We start from the raw sequence: 21,043 nt of genomic DNA on the forward strand, positions 1-21,043 counted from the left end.
CTTTAATCATGAAACATTTGCGAACAAATCCAATACAATGTATCTAGTTATTGAAACAAAAATCGTGCTCGATTCATTAAATTCCATGAATATTCCATTCTACACTCATTGATTCGCGAAAAATCACAAAGAACAATAAAAAAACCGTTATCACGTTCGAAAAGCTATTTTGAACTATCGTATTAAACCATTTGCATCGACTTAACAAGATGGCTTCCCATTTCTACTGTAATACCATTATGTAAATATGCGTAATATTCTGGCCTCAGAACGATATAATAGGAGAATAGTCGCGGATCATTTCCCGCCAGAAGAGTCAACTCAAGACACAATTATTAGTATGTAGCGTATGTTTTAGCAAATGAGGAAAAACACTTTAAATTAAAAGTATTTAGTAATTCTAAATAAATACAGCCTATGCGAAAGATTTAAAAGAGATAATGCAGTTTGAAAAAAGCTCGCAAGAAATTATTTAAATTATGAAAAAGGGAAGAATTTAACGAACTCATACGAACATTTTCTCTAAACAGGATTTTACTACTAAAGAAATTAATGGGTCAATAAATTACGGCTAATAAACATTTTCTACATAAAAGTTAGAAAATTCTAAATTTATATATTCTGTCGAGTCTACGGCACGATTATCATGCGATATCCTTTGTACCAGACTGTACCATGCCCAAAAACTTAGTTAAACCATGAAATAAAAACAAGTTTAACTTTAAAAAACATTATTTTTATATTATAACTAGCAGTCCGCCCCGGCTTCGCCCGTGGTACATATTTACGTTTTCTCTACATAAGAACCAAATAAAGAAATATAATAAAAAAAGAATTATCGAAATCGGTTCAGCCGTTCTCAAGTTATGCGCTTACCAACACATTTTGGGATTCATTTTTATATTATAGATTCAAAATATAACATACAGACTATTAAAATTCTGCATTTTAGAGCAAATAGGATAAGTTCAATATTTTTTAGTATTTACAAAAAAATAAAATAATATATCGACAGAATAGGAAATAAAAAAATAACAACCAAACATCTATAAATCAAATAACATAAGATTGTTTACTTATACATAACTAGATTTCCGCCCGCGGCTTCGCCCGCGTTTGCAAAGGAAAACCCGCATAGTTCCCGTTCCCGTGGGATTTCCGGGATAAAAACTATCCTATGTGTTAATCCAAGTTACCCTCTATATGTGTGCTAAATTTCATTGTAATCGGTTCAGTAGTTTTTACGTGAAAGAGTAACAAACATCCATACATCCATACATCCATACATCCATACATCCATACATCCATACATCCATACATCCATACATCCTTACAAACTTTCGCCTTTATAATATGTATTAGATGTGGTTTTTATCAGAATAATATTGGAACATACCTCTAGATGGATAAGCGTGCCTACATGCGAATCTTTGAAATTTTATTACTTAAAAGCTACTTGTATGAATAGGACTCTATTTACCGCACACATCTATACCATGTCTATACTAATATTATAAAGCTGAAGAGTTTGTTTGTTTGTTTGAACGCGCTAATCTCGCGAACTACTGGGCCGATTTGAAAAATTCTTTCGGTGTTACATAGCCCATTTATCGAGGACGGTTATAGGCTATATATCATCACGCTACGACCAACAGGGGTGGAGCCACGGGGGTGAAACCGCGCGGAGCAGCTAGTTCAGGATAAAAATAACCATACCATATGTCCTTTAAGCATAATATGATATGTATTCCATAATATGAATAATTTTCCATAGCCTTGGACTATTTTTCCTTCATCGTATATATTATGGTATCGTAAATATCGTAAATAGGTAAATTAAATCCTCACTCCATCCTTTTTATAGCTAGAAGAATATTAATTTAAAAACTACGTTGTATAATATTATACTTACGCTACTTGCCTCGCGGTTTTACCCGCATTGCTCCGCTACGATTGGTCTTAGCGTGATTATACAGGGTGTCCCATCGTCGGTATACTAAGCTCAAAGGAGGTTATAGTTTTGCATACTGCATATTTTGACGTAATTTTTTTAAGTATTTTTTACGTGATCAGTGTAGATATGCAAAACTACAAATTTCTTCGCGCTTAGTATACCGATAGCGGGACAACCTGTATAATATAGCTTATTGCCTTCCTCGATAAATGGACTATCTAATAGTAAAATAATTTTTTAAATCGGACCCGTGGATCCAGAAATTATAGCGTTCAAGCAAACAAACAAATTCTTCAGCTTTATAATAATAGTATTGATAACCAATTCAATACATTTCACATTTAAAAGCATGGTTTATTCTGATATTAATTCTCTATATGACGCGTATTTCAGTGATTTTCAAGCGGAAAATATTATTTTACAACTTCAACGATTCGTAATTATTGTCACTGACAAAGGTCTGAACTATTGAAATGATTAATTATACTAACCTTTGATTGTAATTAATTTAGATTTTTAAGCAACTATTATTTAATGATTAATATTGTTAAAAAGAACAATCTTATATTCATGAAATTATTGTATCGTCACCTATCCTTGATAAGTGTTCAAAGTTTGAATTTATGTCGGTTTAAAGTGGGTTAAAATCTTGTCTAAAGAAGTCAGTTACCTACATAAACATACAGTCGAAGCTAATAAGAGCATGTTAAAAATCTGAAGCAATCATAGACAACCGAGATTTTCGTCTTCAATCAATGTTGTTTATGTTTATTGAATCTATAATTATTATACATTTGTATCTAAGTCTCGAACTTTCGATGTTGAAATTAAAAGTTTATTCAAATTGATTTCTTTATAAAGCGTCGTCAAACAATTCATTTAAAGTTTTCGAGACAAATTTGAACGGGGATAAAGTGAGATTCTCGAGTTCTTAGGCTAGAAAAAATAAATATCGTTTTAAATTAGTGTTTTCATGATTAAACAGAATTAATAATTAGATGTTCCAAATTAGGTTGAAAAGTTGTTAATGATAGAATAGTGTTCATGATAAAGCATTGTTAATTGGGATTTTTCATGATAATACTGATTTTTTTAATTAGTGGTGGATTGCCATATACAATATACATATCTATACTAATTACTAATTACTAATATATGTACCTACTAATAGGTACTAATACTAATATACTAATACTAATATACTAATAATATATAATATTAATATAATATTATAAAGAGGAAAGGTTTGTAATTATGTATGTATGTATGTATGGTTTTCACGAATAAACTACTGGATCGATTTCAAAAATTCTTTCACCATTAGAAAGCTGCATCTTCACTGAGCAACATAGGCTATATTGCATTTTCAAAAAAATTAGAGATCCTTACCAAAAATGCAATAATGTAACCCAAGGTGTATAAAATTCCTTAATAAAAATTCTGTCATCGCATGCGCTGCGGAATCTATTCCTTGAAGTACGGTACGATAAAAAAACATAAACATGTAGGTACCACAGGCGAAGCCGAGGCGGACCGCTAGTAACAAATATTCCGGATACCGCAAGAGAAGCCACGGGCTGAAGTTGATGAGTGGCGGTGGCGGAGTTTACATGGCATGATTACGTAATTTAGATTATAATTAATGATATATTGTTGTATTTCCAGTCAGAACTCAGATGATTTAATCTTTATCCGAATATAATCCAATATAAATAACAAAAAAATATACAGTTTACGGCAAGGCGGGCGAATACAAAACTTTTTGATACCAAAAGTTTTATAGCTCGGATGTATAAGAGATTAAATTGCTCTGATTTCCGAGTTTCACGTCATAAGAGCGGATTAGGTGTATCTTTTTTTATGTTTGAGTATTGCTTTTGTCTAAGCTATAAGGATGGAATTCTAGTTTACCTATATTATTTGTAGAATTTTCTCAAAACTATATATTATTTACATTGAATCCATTGTTTATCTCTTTAACATTAGTATTTTTATTACTATCTTACTATAACATACTAGCTTCCGCCCACGACTTTGTACGTGCATCCCCGTTTTTCCCCGTTCCCGCAAGAATTTCGGGAAATCCTTTCTTAGCGGATGCCTACGTCATAACATCTACCTGCATGCCAAATTTCAGCCCGATACGTCCAGTGGTTTGGGCTGAGCGTTGATAGATCACTATATCAGTAACCTTTGAGTTTTATATATATTATATAGATTTATTCCTTTTATTAATTGGTAAAACCCATATATATCTAACCTCTTGAGTTTAAATCTTAACCATAAAAAGTAACTCAGATTTTAATAAAACTGACTGATTGACCACTATTCCTAAAGCTTTACAGGTTATATTTCAGGACAATTTTCACACAATTTACAAATCAATTGAGTTCTCATCTAGATATAATATAAACATCATAGATAAACATGAACACTATAATACCCATAAATATGTCTACTATAGTTACTTACAATTCTGCGAAACTTAATATCAATTTCCAACAAAACTTAATAAACACAAATAATAAGATTATCCGAAGATGCTTCTACGAAGTAACCTATAGGTACATGAGTATACATGTAATTTGAACGATCGACGAAGAACCTTTAATAAAAGGTTCAAACAGTTTAATGCATCATTAATAGGGTTCAACCTTAAAATAATGCCTTTATTATAATACTAGCTTCCGCCCGCGACTCCGTCCGCGCGGATGTCGGTCTTCGCGTGGATGGTTTATTTCTCCATTTTGAGTAACTCTGACAATAACATCTTATAAATATCTATTGGACTCAAATACGGCTAGGCCTATAATAATACCCAACGTGTGTTCGCTGTTCTACAGAAAAACGTCTATGGATAAAACTGAAAAATTAAGATTATTTTTTTTCTTCGTATTTTTTCAGGATAAAAAGTATCCTATTTTACGCCCAGGATAATAAGGTATAATTATACCAAGTTTCATCGAAATCGAACCGTTAGTTTTCACGTGATGTCTTCACATACAGACAGACAGACAGACAGACAAAAATTTTTTTAATCTCATATTTGGGTTTGGTATCGATCCAGTAACACCCCCTGCTATTTATTTTTTTCAATATTTTCAATGTATATTTCAATTGACCCTTCTACAGATTTATTATACCTATGTATAGATTTATTGGTCCATTGTTGATTCCTGTTCAAAAAATATCCTAAATACCTACAGAGTGCACTTTTGACTGTACCTATGTTTACGCTCTATCACAGATAATATTATTATCCTACTATATTATGCTCTTTGATATATCTTTTACCCATATTATGGTTTTAACACAGTTAGTGCTAGCACTAGTATTCTTTCGTAATGGCATTGTCTTAAAAGTATATGTTGCCCGCTTTACCCTCCATTGTCAGAATAGATTTTCATGGTACAAACTTTTATCTCTTATTTCGTCCCCTTGGGTGCAGTATTGATCAACATTATTTCATAGTAGCTATCTGTATGCCAAATTTTATCCCGATAAGTCCAGTAGTTTGGGCTGTGTGTTGATAGATCAGTCAAACAGTCAAACCTTTCATATTATATTAAGATTTATTTGTGCCGTGTGTGAAAATTGTCCTGAAATATTTATTTATTTATTTCAACGTATATACCTAAAGAGGAGATCATGTTTCCATAAGTCTATTCTAACGTTATCTCATACATAGCATAAACTAATATTATTTGCATATTAAACACACCAGTCGATTAGAATTGCAATATTACATCAACAATAGAAATTTTCTCTGCTAAAATATATCCAAACAATTCAAATAAAATTTAATTTAATTTAACGTTTTAAAATAACGTAGAAATTAACGTTAATTTAACTATTACATCGACTAATACACTATGCTCATTGCTCGTGCATTATGCAAAAAGCACATATTTATTATTTGGTCCATAGCATATTAAGTGCGTAGTTGTATATAGTCTCAGGTGGATTGGATAACCCCGAATATTGTTAGAAGTGTAAGGAATAATATTGTAATACTGTGGGAATATTGTCTGATGAATATTGTATTTTGTACTCATGTATTATAGGTACCTATTATGCCTATAGGTACATATATTATATTGTACCTATTATGCCTATATCTATACTAATATTGTAAAGCTGAAGAGTTTGTTTGTTTGTTTGTTTGAACGCGCTAATCTCGGGAACTACTGGTCCGATTTGAAAAATTTTTTCGCTGTTAGATAGCCCATTTATCGAGGAAGGTTATAGGCTATATATCATTACGCTACGACCAACAGGAGTGGAGCCACTGGGGTGAAACCGCGCGGAGCAGCTAGTAGTATTATACGTATTACAATTTCGTGTGTTGACTACTTGATCGATATTTAAAGAAATTTTGTTTTGCGTCTTTGTCCTAATGCTTATCCCTTATACTTGTACATACGCATAAACATACTATATCTTCATTCTCTTGTTTGTAGGCTTCTGAATAATCCTTCCTTATGGCAAGATCCTTTAGAAAATATATTTACGAATCTGAAAATATGATTGAAACAATTTTCCCCATTCTGACGGTGCATTTACATCTAACGAGCGAATGCTCATTCTTACCCCACTATGTCAAATTCTTTCAGTGTAAACAGGCGTAGAGCATATTTTCGTTCGAAAATATTCTATGCAATAAAAATAAAAAAATAAAAAATAAAATAAAGTTTATTTGACTCAGAAACACAAACACATGGAATATACAGATCTAATTTGCAGGTACATACATTTTGTTACAACCAGAGTTTAAACAATGACCCCTATGCTAGGTTAAACCTGTGTTATAGGGGTCATTCATACATAATACATTTTTATATTTATATGTACATTACAATATTCATGGTATACATAAGTGCAGGTGAAAGTATTACAAAAAAAAAAGAAGAAAAAACAATAACATTTTCAGATAAAATTATAGTTTTTGATTAATTGATGTGTGCGCGTGTGTGTATGTGTGTGAATGTGTAGATGTGTGTATGGATATGTGTATGTTATATATTTATTGTGCTGTGAAGGAGATTCTCAGAGTCGTCATAGTTGAGCGTTAGAAGAAATTCTTTTAGTTTACGTTTACATTGGTAGTTATTAAGGGCGAGTAAATTTAATTTTTTATCAAGAGTGTTGTATATTTCAGTGCTTAAGTATGGATAGAAATTTTTTGCAAATTTTGTTTTAGTAAAGATTTTAGGACAGGGAAGTGTGCGTCGTTTTGGAGCAGATGTAGAAACTTGTTTAGGGGATAGGGTTCCATGTTTGCGTAGTACTGTGCGGTATACGTAGAATTGACGAACCGTCATTACCACAAATTGAGAATAAACTTGTTCGGTGGGGTATCGGAATGGTTTATTTAAATTCGGTGGGGTATCGCAATGTTCTAATACTGAACGACACTGAATATGAGTTTTCGTTTACACTAAAGCAGTCTTTCCCAACGTGGGCGATAACGCCCCCTTGTGGGCGCTGCAGGCCTAAAGGGGGGCGGTAAGAGACCCAGAAAAAAAAGGGGTTGTGTAGGGCTTTGGGGTCGATTTATAATTTCATCTACCTAGCTAGGAAGACTCTTAGACACCGACTGAGCTCTCGACTTCGAGAGTCGACATCTTGTGAACATCAACTAATATTAATTAAGATATAGCTCAAACTCGGTTCGATATATTATAATAGACCGCGGGCAATCATGTTTTAACAAGTTTTTGTTAAATAATCCGATTTGTACATTCCTGTATCAATCGGCTGGTTCTATAATACTTGTTCTTGCCACATAACATATAGAAAGAAACATATAGTTAGAAAGGCGTTGTAGGTGGGGCATACGCGCCAAGGATATGAGCACTGCTCATATCTATGCAATCGCGCTGTTTAGTCACTCGCTATCTGCAACGGAGAGAAGTACTGCGAACGCAGCGACAAAATTATGAGAAAATGCCTTCATGTGCGGTAATTACTTGCCGTGCACGAGGCCAGTGCTTAACTTAAACAAAGGAAGCATTTCTTTTCATCGGAAAGTAAAAAAACAACGATATTTTAGTATAAGTCTTTAAAATGTCCTTCAAATAATTCATTACCCAAAAATATACACTGCGGGCTGCATTCGCTCGTCATTTTCAACACGTCAATTAGAACGCGTAATGTAGTGCGTTCATCGGAAAGTAAAAAAACAACGATATTTTAGTATAAGTCTTTAAAATGTCCTTCAAATAATTCATTACCCAAAAATATACATTGCGGGTTGCATTCGCTCGTCATTTTCAACACGTCAATTAGAACGCGTAATGTAGTGCGTACAAGTGCGTAGCATCGCGGTATAGCTATAGTGCTGGGCGTAGTAAAAGATGATATCGATAGATTTTTTCGATTTAAAGATACTCTGTCCGAATACTATAAAGTTGCGTTTCAATAATCAGTTATAAGTACTTAGCGGTTTTTAAGTACTTATGTTTAAAAAGGGGGGCGTTAAAAAATAATTTATTCTTAAAGTGGGCAGTAGACAAAAAAAGGTTGGGAACCCCTGCACTAAAGAATCATGAAAGAAAGCTCTTGCTCTGGCTCTACGTTCGTTTGTTAAACCAATGTACCGTAACATATTATTACAACCTAACGCGTCAGAATTCATATATTTGACTGACAGTTTTAATAGTATTCGGTTTATTAACTAGTTTAGTTTGAACAATTTATCTTTTGTGTGGCTTCGAGACGAAATTGAAGCGTGATCCTAATAAATATGACTGTGAAAGTTTCGAACTATGCCGTAGCTTTTGCGTGAGTGATTATGTAACTTATATTGCTATATGAATAATTATGTACACGTATAAAAATAAAGATTATCAATAAATATGAATTTCTATTGAAAATAACAAATTTTCGGTAACATTTTGTATAATGTACAAAAATAATTATTTTGTTCATTGATACATTATAGTGACTACATTTATTTTTCTGCACATGACGTATTCTTTTATTCAGTTCAATGATTCGAAGTTCTACATTACGATTTTGTTATAACAATGTATTTGATACAAAAATGAATAGTTATTTTAATATATTTGCTCTATTACTATTACGTGTAGAATATCTTTCCTCTTGTAATTACTGTTTTTTCAATAACTTATACACACATAATACGTTTCTAATGACAATCCACACAATGGATAATTAAAACATCACAACCACAAGTTGTGTCGCTCTGATAGTTTGTAATTATCTATGACCAGTGTTTCAATCAGAACTTGAATAGTTCTTTTATATAGACTTTTATATATGACTAGCTTTCCGCCCGCGTTTTCAAAGAAAAACCCATTCCCGTAGGATTTCCGGGATAAAACCTATCCTATGTCCTTTCTCGGGTATCAAAATATCTCTATACCAAATTTCATGCAAATTGGTTCAGTAGTTAAGGCGTGATTGAGTAACAGACAGACAGACAGAGTTACTTTCGCATTTATAATATTAGTATGGATATACTCATAGTTCTGTAAAGCTATTCTTCCATTTTCTTATTACTATGACAACGTTTTTACATATTACATCTATAGGTACTTCATGAGTACATCATTATTTAAATGCGAAAGAGTAATCTGATATAATGAACTTATAATTACATTTAATAATTATAGGGAATGAAAATGATTTTCTTTAGATAGCTAAGTATAACAGTAGGCTATTTTTATTGTTGCATGCTGACAATATTATTAACTTATAGGTAATTTTACGTAAAGTCCACTTAAGGCGATGAATTAATTTTTCTAACATTTACGGCCCTTTTTAAACCTTCGTAATTTTTATATTATTAAAGTTGTCGTGATGAAAATTCTTGACAAGAAAGTTCAATAGTAACACAATACGTCTACCGTTTTAGAAACATGATTCCATGATATTTTATCGATAGAAAAAAAATACAAAGTTCTCATTGTTATTTTTTTTTAATCTCTGGCATCTTCAAAATAACAAACGTAAAGTTACGACTTTTTGGATATTAACTATAAAATATACAACCTATACGTCTACCGATTTAGAATTTTGAAATATGCGATGGTTTTGAAATAAACAAGAAATACTTGAAATTAGCGCGCGACCAGCCAATATAGCGAGAGCCGCCCTGTACCTTCCTACCCCGATCGCTGCACGAGTCATTCCCGCTACGGCCGTCACACGGGGAACTTGTGTCGCTCGCGCAATCGTAAAAAAGGGTGACAACACGATAAGACAAAATGAGACAAATGAGGACAATAGAGAAAATAAGAAGAAGAAACATAAAGGTTGGAGGAAAAAGAATGCTTACAATTGGAACAAATTAATGAAGTAAATTGGTTTTATTTTAAATTTGATGATAATTGTATTATAGACGATGTTTGATATGTACCCCTGTTTTAAGTACATAACGAATGTGTAAGGTTTTTTCATTTATAGCATAGATAATCTTTTCAGAAATCCGGAATCCAGAAGGAAAATAAACCCACTGATTGTTCACAATGTGAACCCACTCCTTCGTTAGTACCTTTATTCAGTCAAAAATGTATGTTATCAACGCTCTACTGGTTTTATCGCATGATTCCATTTTTAGCAAAAAGCAACAAAGTGCAAAGAAATAAAAAATCATGGTGAACTTAGTGGAAGTATGGTGGACATAATATGGAACAGGAGCTCATTGGAGTAGTATTATATTTAAAAAAAATACGAAAAAATTTCAAGAATTACATTTCTTAAATCTTAGTAGGTGGTAGATAAGTATGTTGTATAAAGAATTTGATGTTGATATTTATTTTATTTATACTTACTACACCTGTGCGGGAAATTGCTTAGTACTAAAACAGGTTTATATTCATATTTACATAGTAATGTGAGTTTTCATTTCGAAAAATTTTGTGTAAGTATATTAAATTGAGTTCCTTGGTGATCTGGAAACACAATTGGGCCCGGAAGATGGCGCTGCAGTCACTCCTCCTAATCACATGAACCGATTTGGATGAATATTTGTGTGCACATTTCATTGTTGTGTGATGATTGGTTGATTCGTTTTCACATTAGCTAATATTATGTATTTTTGTTGTAAACTTAATTTAATGTTTATAATACATTATTATTGGTATAAATAAGCCAGTGTTCGTCTCACATTGCTGTACCTGCCTACCTACCCTACCAGGGCCTAACTTTGTTCTGGCTATTTTATTTTGATTATTTGTAATGAATAATTACAATTATAATAGAGTGCAAAAAATAAATACATGCGTCAATATATTTTGTGTTTTTTTTAAAACAATTTTTTTATTTAAAAAAATATCATTCCGACCGCGGCTTTGCCCGCGTGGAATTAGGTTATATCGTGAATCCTGTTTTATCCCACAGAAGTGTTCAGTTCGGATAAAAAGTATCCTATGTGTAAATCCAGGCAATTAGCTATATTTTATCAAAATTGGTAATGTAGTCTTGACGTGATTAAGTAACAACTAACAAAAAAATATACAAATTAACATCCAAAGTTTCGCATCAGTTTTACTGTATTAGTGATATCTACCACTCTTGACTTTGACTGAGAAGAATTAGGGTTTATAACTTCTTTCAGAAATAGTACCTTTCATTTCTGGGCATGATGTAATATCTACGTCAGCATCAAATTCTATCTAAATCAATTCAGTAGTCCGCGTTATTGAGTACCATTTCATTTTTTCAGAGTAACAATATTTTTTGTTATTTTAAAGATTATTTATAACCTATACTATTTTGTAATAAAGTAAACATTACGAAATATGTAATAATAATTATTAATAATGTCTAAGTAGTTGTTAAAAAGAAGATTATTTGTTTATAAGCAAGAAAATAAAACCAATAAATCAACAATTAAATAAATGTATAACAATATTATAACTGTATGACGACTCCATACATGTTTGTCCCGAGTCGGCCAGCGGCAGCGCGGCGTGTTTGCAAGAATGACTTCGCGCACACCCGCGTTCGCGATAGCGAGCTATTAGACTCCGCCCGCCAGGCAGTGGATTTTTTTTTGTGTATCGTCTTAACTGTACATCGATAGTTATGAAAGTCTATCCTGAGTATGATAAAACTTAAAAACAATATGTATTTTCCACCAATAATAATTCACACCTCGTAGCAATAAAGCTCTATACTAAAATTATAAAGCTTAAGAGATTGTTTGGTTGTTTGTACGCGCTAATCTCAGGAAGCACTACAGCCCTCCTAGACAAGTGGCTTTCTATTAGCGTAAAGTTCAATAGAATAGATTATGAATGTATGAGATTGACGTAATCAATCGTCGTCGTCGTCGTAATCAAACGTCAATCTCATACATTCATAATTTATTCTATTGAACTTTACGCTAATAGAAAGCCACTTGTCTAGGGGGGCTGGTCCGATTTCAAAAATTATTTCGGTGTTAGAAAGGCCGTTTATCGAAGAAGACTTAGGGTATATTATATTATCATTACGCTAGGACCAACAGGAGCGGTACCACGCGGGTGAAACCGCGAAGCGCAGCTAGTTATAAATAAATATAAAGTACGTATATCTTATATATAAAATTCTCGTGTCACAATGTTAGTCTGCATACTCCTCCGAAACGGGTGCATATCGGGTAAGTCTGAGAATCGGCCAACATCTATTTTTCATATGTACCACGGGCGAAGCCGGGGCGGACCGCTAGTTATATATAAAATCCAAATTGAATAAGAGAACTTCCATGCTCAACTAAAGCAAAGATTGAAATATCTAATGTGAACGGAATTTGTATTCAAAGGACAAACTTTCTTTGCTAGAAAATCTTATCACTAGTCTACGCCACGCTTGACAGTCTACCTATTTAAGTTTCCATCAGAAAATATACATTATTGAATTTCTCTACTATTATTATCTAAACTAGATGTGCGTCGTTTTGCAGGCAAAATCATGTAGATATTTCTAAAGTTTACGAATTACTAGCTGTGTCCCGCTGTTTCACCCGCATTGCTCCGCTTCTGTTGGTCATAGCATGATGATAGTATATTATAACCTTCCTCGATAAATGGGCTATCTAACAACGAAAGAATTTTTCAAATCGGAACAGTAGTTCCTGAGATTAGCGCGTTCAAACAAACAAACAAACTTTCAGCTTTATAATATAAAAGTAAAGATAGATTAAATTAAATATCTAGACATCTACCGTGAATGTGAATGAATAATTCTTTAGTATACCGCAGCTCGAAAATTGGTACAGGAAATTAGCAATTATTAGAACGTATAAGCAATATAGATCTCTACCACTTAAACAGCTTTTAACTAATCCTACTAATATTATAAATGCGAAAGTTTGTGAGGATGGATGTATGCGTATGTATACTGTATAGGTGTGTATGTTTGTTACTCTTTCACGCAAATACTACTGAACCAATTACAACATTATACACAATTACAATGAAAGCACAGATATAGCACACAGATACATATAGAGGGTAACTTGGATTAACACAGGATAGGTTTTATCCCTGAAATCCAACGGGAACGGGAAGTATGCGGGTTTGTCTTTGAAAACGCGGGCGAAGCTGCGGGCGGAAAGCTAGTCCATTATATTTGGTTCTCAATTTAATAATGGGTTACATAAAATTATATTGGAATAATATGGAATTGCGTTTGTACTCTTTTAATCTCAAAACTATGTATTTAGTATAAGTTATTCTTATAACTCACCAGACTCTCTCGTTTTATAATAGATAGCGAACTACATATTATAAGATATGAAAGACCATGTCTATTTTATTATTTCATATTTTGTTTACATCAAGGCGTAATTTCTATGAAATATAAAACTATTTTTAGTATTCCCAACTTGTTACAATTGGAGCCCTATATTCAAACACTACTGAAACGAATAAACCTATTCATAATGTCACAACAGATATATTTCTAAATTCTAGTTTCTATTTTCGACTCACAGATTTCGTGTTTCAACCACAAAACCTCAACCATCTATTTCGGCGTATACAAATAGACAAATACACAAATATCTTTCCACGTGCCCTAACCTTCGAAATTAATGCGAAATTTAATATTATTTTATTTGGAAAATCGGTGTCGTGATTATTTAGTTGAGCGAGCCCTTTGATAAAAGTTCATCAGGTTTTATAATTACACGGACTTTGAAACCTGCAACTATAATATTTTATAATTTACAACGAGTAGGTGTTTTGTTCATGATTTTAAACAACGTATCTTTAATGTGACGGAGCTTTTTATACGTTCTAAAAAAGCTTTTTTCTTCTCAAAAGTTTTTAGTAAAAAATTGGTTGTCTGTAAAGTAGGTTTACTGACGATAGTTGAACGTGACAACGTCTTAAGGCCGATTGTGCTTCTTTGTCGGTCGTTCCGCGCTCTCGCTTGCACTATGGAACGCCTCAGAGCGAGGTAACGCCGCATGAGTCATGTTTTTTCGTGCGTGCAGCCGGCTCTATCGAATTATAAGACGTTGTCACGTCAAAAACCAAACATAATGTTTGCTTTCGAAATTTTCTTATTTCATTTATTAATACACAGTGCTAATTATAGTTGAAAATCTGTCAGTAGGATTATACTAAAACAATATATCTAAAAGAAATTATTTAAAAGCATTTCTTCAATAATCACAATCAATCTTTTTCTTAGAATTCTCACTAGCTAATTCAAAATAACTCCTCTCCAAATCACGGTTCATTACAATAAAATATCCTACATTCTGCCGTCGAACATTCTGGAGTTAGAATTCATTCATCTATGTATATTTAGAACTCAAAGGTACCGTAGGACCGTAATACAGCAAGGCAGCACAAACACTGCTTACGCAATTACGTTGAGCCCAGCGGATTCTTTTTTATGAAATATATGACAATGACGATAAGAACTTAATAACTAGTCAGTCAAACTCGGACTCGGGTAAAAGGGGATTTAAATGCCTTTATTAATGTTTGAGATTGAAAATTGTCTAACTCCTTGATCAGATTTGTAGCGCTTTGGTCTTCTATCGTAGCTTGGAAGTTTGTTTTTGATTAAAGCGACGTTTTAAAGAAAGGCTGTATTTTTAATGTTTAAAGCAATTGCTGAGATAACTGTGAAATGCTGGATGTTAATTTAGTCAGTATATCTAATAATAATCCTGCTTATCTGCTATGCGTATTATGAACTTGAAACTTTGTGAGTGCTGATAGTATGCCACTGTCCGTAAATATTTGTAAATGATGCATTCACCAACTGAAATAACTCAGGCCCCGGAATCACAGACACAATAGAAAATCTATTGTGTCGTGGACCGATCGGGCCGTTCGGGGCTCAATGGGTTAAATAAATAAAAGTTAGAGGTTTAAAGTAAGGGTGGAGAGGCGCATAAAAAAGGACTACGAATGGTATAGGTCAGAAAGTCCATAAAATTTCAGCAAATCGCACACAAAGCGTACCACAACTAGCTAAATAAATAATGATCCAGTTACACTTTCGGTATGCAATAAACATCGAGTACATGCGCCATTTTGGCATTTTAAGAGGGTTGGAATTTCAGGAAGGGGAGGGCTGAGAAATTGGATTTTCTGAATATCTTATTAACGACAGTTGTTCATGATAAGCATTATTTATGCTAATTTTATTACTACATTTAGACTGTAACTTTTGGATAGCTTATTTCAATTTGATGGCTTTTTAACTTGATTTTAAAGTGCTTTATTAGGTATGTCATAAAATTAAGTTCAGTTAATTTATGTGAAATACCAAAAGTTATGTATGGGACTTTGAAATGCATATTTTATAGGAGACAGCTTTTAGTCTACTAGTAGTATTTTATTTACTTTTCGTATAATACCATAATATTATTTCGATTTTTCATAAAATATATCTGTTTGAGATATTGAGACATAAGCTAGTTAAAAAATTAAAAATACTATTTTAATATTTTAAAACAATAGGATTTAAAATTAAAATCAGTTTTATGTAATTAAAATTAAGAAAATTAAAAAAATAACTGAACATTTTTTATTCTATATGTAAGGCAAAAAATCAACGGCTATTCATGGTGGAATTTTGTTATGCCATCATCATGTTTTCAAAGAAAATATTCCATTATTTATGAAAACAAAAAAACATCTACCTTCAGGTGCCATAACAAAATTCCACCCGGTACAACAAACTCTCCTATTATTATTACCAGCCAGAGCCTTATTCAATGCGTTTGACCTATTTGCTATTTATATTAATATAGTTTAATTTATTTTTGAATCCAATCAAATCATACGTGCATAATATAATGAAATATTAGGAAAGTCAAAACTGTACATTAAATATTTTATTTAAAGGATACTTGGGGCGTGATCTACAATCGATATCGAAGCCAAAAATATAGTTTTATGATTTTTTCTCCGTTTGTCTGTTTGGCTGTGTGTACGACAGTACTTTTTTATTTCGGCCCGGATCAAAATAAAAAAGTACTGCACGGATTTTCTTCAAATTTTGCATGAATATTACTAACAAGTCGATATAGGAGCGGAGCAATGCGGGTAAAACTGCGGGGCATAGCTACTATTTAATATTGAGTCATTATACACCAACCACTATGTATATGTACCACACATTGTACATATATCATACCTCCTCCAATTGAAATATACAAAATTCCCGTAATCCAACCTCTTTGCTGCGCTGCCGTTTTATTTTCTCATTAGACAGATAAAGGAAAAATATTGCTCACGAAATCGGTCCATGCATGGAAAAGGGCGCGCTTGTCAGAAAATTTTATTAGACTTAAATTTATGCCTGGAATCGAACGTGATGTGTATGTATGTTATCTTATTACATCAGAATGGTATTAAGGGTATCTATTATATATTACTAGCGACCCGCCCCGGCTTCGCACGGGTGCAATGCTGATACTAAATACACTACAGAAAAATTGTGAACGTTGTAGGTATGGTATAAAAATATAGCGGCCCGCTCCGGCCTCCGGCATCGCACGGGTATAAAATACATAGCCGGGCGGCCGCAAACGCTACGTCCTGCAATTTTTAAATCTGTAATATCTTCGAAAATATTCACTTAAATCATACGGTGTAAAGGGCCATATAGATCTATATTAAATGAACAATGTATCCATGGTATTAAATTGGTTAAGGATTAATGCTGTATTGGTTAAAATCGCTTCGAAAATTAGCCATTATTTGTCGTAAAAAGTAAATGACAAAAAAAAGTTATTGTGGGTTATCCATAAGAGATAGACATATACCATCGCGGACTTTTCTGTAGACCTTTTCAATGTGTATAATACTTAGTACATTATTTTGATAAAACTCGTAGGGTTCAGCCTGCGTTTGCAATGTAAGCGGAATAAATGTAATTTTTTACGACATCACATTAGAAACCTCAAAAATAACAGTACTTCTCCACTACTTAATGGATCTTATTATACATATAAACCTTCCTCTTGAATCACTCTATCTATTAAAAAAAACCGCATCAAAATCCGTTGCGTAGTTTCAAAGATTTAAGCGTACAAAGGGACATAGGGACATAGGGACAGGGAAAGCGACTTTGTTTTATACTATGTAGTGATGATGATAGTGATATTGCGGAGATATTTTATTTGTCTGTCCATCGTTTTACTTCTAGAAGCTTTTGTTGTTTTTGTCCGTTACTATGTCAATGTGACGGACATCTACCATGTAGAACAGCTTATATATTATGATCGCAAATATTATATTTATATTTTGTCTGATTTATTCGGTTCTAATCTGCTGGTTTTACATTTCATTATTATTGCAATAGATTAATTTCCAACAAACAATAATATAAAATGTGAATGCAACAAAACAGTAAAATGCATAAATCATGTTTCGTTAATAAGCTGTTATTTCGCCAAAAAATAAGTTTACTTTGAGTTTACTGATGTTTAAAATTTAAAACAATCTTTTTAAAAGTCTGAAGATCAATCTAGATTTATTTCACCCTTTCCAAGCAATTAATTAGCCTAAAAATGCTGAAAGAGTCCGACATTGATTGATTCGTTTGAATTTAATGAAGTAGGGTGGGATAAAGAAATTATTTGTTGTGACAATCTATATTATTTATATTTTACTAGCGGTCTGCCCCGGCTTCGCCCGTGGTACATATTTACGTTTTCTCTACGTAAAAACCATCCTCGTACTTCAAGGAATATAATAAAAAAAGAATTATCGAAATCGGTTCAGCCGTTCTCGAGTTATGCGCTTACCAACACATTTTGCGATTCATTTTTATATATAAGAAGAAGATTTATACAAAAAACAGTCCGTGATTCATTTAATAAGTACCTACTTTGTACTTTTATTACATAATGAAGCTATAACCTGCAGTACCTACCTACCTACCGACTTTCAAGAAAGATATATCATACCTATAATTATATTGTTAATGTACCACAATACCTCAATTTTTACATACCATTTTACCTACACGACGCTTATTAAGAAATAAATACTATAACAGTATCATTTATTAATTAAAATATTTAAGTGCCTAATCTTAAACTAAAAGCTTTCTTCCTTTAGTTTCATATTTAAAAAAAATACACGAATCGACTTCTCTATTACTGGAAAACCATTAAATACACATTCACACGGGCCATAAAAAGATCTCATTGCAATAAATTATGCTAAAGAGCTAAAACTATATATGTAAATAAAACAAACTACGACAATTTTTTCTTTATAATAGGAATTCCTATACCACAGAATAAAAATACTGTAGTTACCTGACATACCTGCTTCTTTTGAAAATGCAACAGAAAATGATGCTCCACTATTTTTATTGAGACATAGTTAATGTCTCGATTGCCTCTTAAAATCGATAGAATCTATCGAATTAGTTACAGCATCTTAAATTAAAAGTAGGTTAAAGCTAGAACTTGCAAAACAAACAAATAAACTTAAAAAGTACAACATTGTACGAGCAAAAGTTAGTTTACAGAAAAGTTTTCTTCAGTTACTTATTTTTGAATAAGTATATAGGTTTTAGAAGTTAAATTAAAAGGTTCCTAAGTGGTTAAGTTAAAGTTTTAAATAAAGTACAAAAAGTATAATATTAATAATTTAATATAATATATTTCAGCCTATAAAGCATTTTTAGTATAAGCCGATGATTATATTTCCAAGGTAAAACCAATATTATTGGATAAAACGAAATGAAACACCCAAATATTTATAATATTAATGGCATGTAGAACTTATATACAAGCGATGTTTATAAAAATAAATAAATTATAAATTAAATATTTCAGGACAATTTTCACACACGGCACGATCTGATCCCATACTAAGCTTTCGCTTATCAGTATATAAGCTTTCGCATATCTTTCGGTTTCCAGGTATTCACAATAATAATGCTAACCTTTATATCAGAGTTAGGATGTGCATCTTAACATAGGTATTCTACTCAGCTACGAGGTATCACGAATTGTCATTATGCACCATGTCATACATTTTGCATTTTATTTGTATGAATGTCTGTTCGATTTATTTCGCATTAGTTTTATTTTATATTTATTAGTATTCAGGTACATATTTGCTTTGAAGAATAAGCTAGGATAGAGACTATTTTTTATTTTAATTATGTTTTCATAAGTGCCATACAAAGAGCAAATTTGAGCTTTAAGTATACATTAATCTACTAGCTCGCAGGGGAAATGGATCATTGAAACAGATGTTACATTCTTTCCTCATGCCTTCATCATGGGAAACACCATACTATTTATTCTATTTTTTCGGCCCGACACCATCAAGGTGCTATTATGGTGGTTTTGTGTATTTGTAACATCGTAATTTTGGAAAGATTGAGCCAACTGACACCGTTCTTTTAATTAACAGTTTTGTCAGTGAAATAACAAATTATCGTTATAATTAAAAAACAACCTTTTTTTAACCTATTTAGTCGATGACCAGATAATTCGTTGCTATGTTTTGATTAAAAATAATTTACTTAAAAATATTAATGTAGTTATAGAATGTCGTTTTAAATCGTGACTAAATCTCGAAAGATTCATCATAGATTTTATAATCTTTTTTTTTCTTTGTTAATTAAGTTAACCAATGCCAAATATAACAGAAATACAATAATTTAATAACGTTGATGTCTCGAACAAATTAATCGCTCAAAATGTAAATTATTTAATTTTTTGTCGCCAACAACGCGTATATAATGAGCTTAATTCGATTTGATTTTACAAAGACAACATTTTCGAATCCTATTATATTCACACAAACATTTTTGTCCTCATTAAAAGACCACAGATCTCTTTGGGAAGGAAGTACATAGATTAATTTATTAATGCTCTTAATTATATGGAATTTACACAAATAATGTGTTCATTTGTTAAGGTAACAGGGGGTAATTAAAACGCTCCTTTTGTTTCTAAGAAGGACTTTCATTAGAAGTAAACTATGAACAGTGCTTTTTTATGCAATAGACTAGACTTAAGACTTTTTAACAGGTTCGAATATCATCATATCATTATCTGCTCAATAGATTCGTAGCATCTGCTGATTTATTGCAGGAAAAACATATATAAATTAATAATTCTAAAAACTGAAAATTGTACATATTTTACACTGTAGCTTTTGTGTATAAGTATTTCGTTACATTGGCCTCCATACAGCGGAAAGCCCCACAAAACCATTAAAATTTCATGACAAAAAAGCAAGATCTTTCCTAAAATATTTCGTTTAACTACTTTTATTTGTTTATACTATACCTATTGTACAATCTTAATATCTTATCAATAAACTTATAATAGTGAATAGTACAATGGCTGCCTTATGACTCTAAGCCATCTCTACCAGCCAACCTTTCACTAATAACTATTTAATCTATATATATAAAACTCAAAGGTGACTGATATAGTGATCTATCAACGCACAGCCCAAACCACTGGACGTATCGGGCTGAAATTTGGCATGCAGGTAGATGTTATAGGACATAGGCATCCGCTAAGAAAGGATTTCCCGAAATTCTTGCGGGAACGAGGAAAAACGGGGATGCACGTACAAAGTCGTGGGCGGAAGCTAGTTCTTCAATAAAACTAAATACTTCTTTTGTCCC

The 21,043-nt window shown here is 32.3% G+C and overlaps 1 protein-coding gene across 1 annotated transcript in view; it reads left to right on the top strand.

Annotated features, from left to right (window-relative positions):
• Positions 1-21,043, top strand: part of LOC149487236 (parapinopsin-like) — a 42,984-nt gene that overhangs the window by 17,449 nt on the left and 4,492 nt on the right. The window lies entirely within an intron of this gene.

Source organism: Colias philodice, chromosome 7, assembly GCF_061535455.1.
Source record: "Colias philodice isolate Cphi_HAF_F1 chromosome 7, ilColPhil1 Martin Lab GWU primary, whole genome shotgun sequence".
NCBI classification, from domain to species: domain Eukaryota; kingdom Metazoa; phylum Arthropoda; class Insecta; order Lepidoptera; family Pieridae; genus Colias; species Colias philodice.